Here is a 664-nt window from a genome sequence, read left to right as displayed (position 1 = left end):
TTAAGTTCGTGAAACATCCACTCCTCTATATCGAAGGAGGACGGCCGTTCGTGTTCACGATCAAACGCGCACTGAATCGTCGTACTTGAGCGATTAAACGTTGTCATTTTTTCCGTGGAGCACTCACCAAATCGTTGAAACACGAAACACGATCGCCTACGGCGAGACGGCTACGGCTGGCGCGGCGCGGGAGCCGGCAGGCGGCGGGCGCGGGCGCGGCGCGGTGGGATGCCGGGCAGGGACGGCTCGGCGGCCGGTAATCCTCGACTACCTGGGACGCACAATAGCGAGCGGCACCCGGTGTTCCCAGGCGGTCACCCATCCAAGTACTAACCGGGCCCGATGTTGCTTAACTTCGGTGATCGGACGAGAACCGGTGTATTCAACATGGTATGGCCGTTGGCGTCCTTATAATGTAGCCGCACTGCAGAAGAAGCGTTCGGCCCTTCTCCCGACACACGCATTCGCCGTTTTCCGTGGCACATTTGACGCAAGGCACGTCCTTCCACCGCCACGTGGGTGACACGCACAACACAGCTGCTCGTTGCACCGCCTGTCATTCGTTTGGTGCGTGCGGCCTCCGACACCCGCGGGGGGCGCACCTTGTTCTTGTTATCCGGCGCAGGGCCGGGCGTCGGGGGGACTGCGCGGGGTGTGGCAGTGT

The 664-nt window shown here is 61.6% G+C and overlaps 1 non-coding gene across 1 annotated transcript; it reads right to left on the bottom strand.

Annotated features, from left to right (window-relative positions):
• Window positions 1-285: 285 nt before the first annotated feature.
• On the bottom strand, window positions 286-404 carry LOC124608424. Its single transcript, XR_006979066.1, has one exon. It is a non-coding gene; the product is annotated as a 5S ribosomal RNA (ribosomal RNA).
• Window positions 405-664: the final 260 nt, after the last annotated feature.

The sequence above is a fragment of the Schistocerca americana genome, chromosome 3 (assembly GCF_021461395.2).
Source record: "Schistocerca americana isolate TAMUIC-IGC-003095 chromosome 3, iqSchAmer2.1, whole genome shotgun sequence".
Lineage (NCBI taxonomy): Eukaryota > Metazoa > Arthropoda > Insecta > Orthoptera > Acrididae > Schistocerca > Schistocerca americana.
This window is presented reverse-complemented; position numbering and strand designations above follow the sequence as displayed.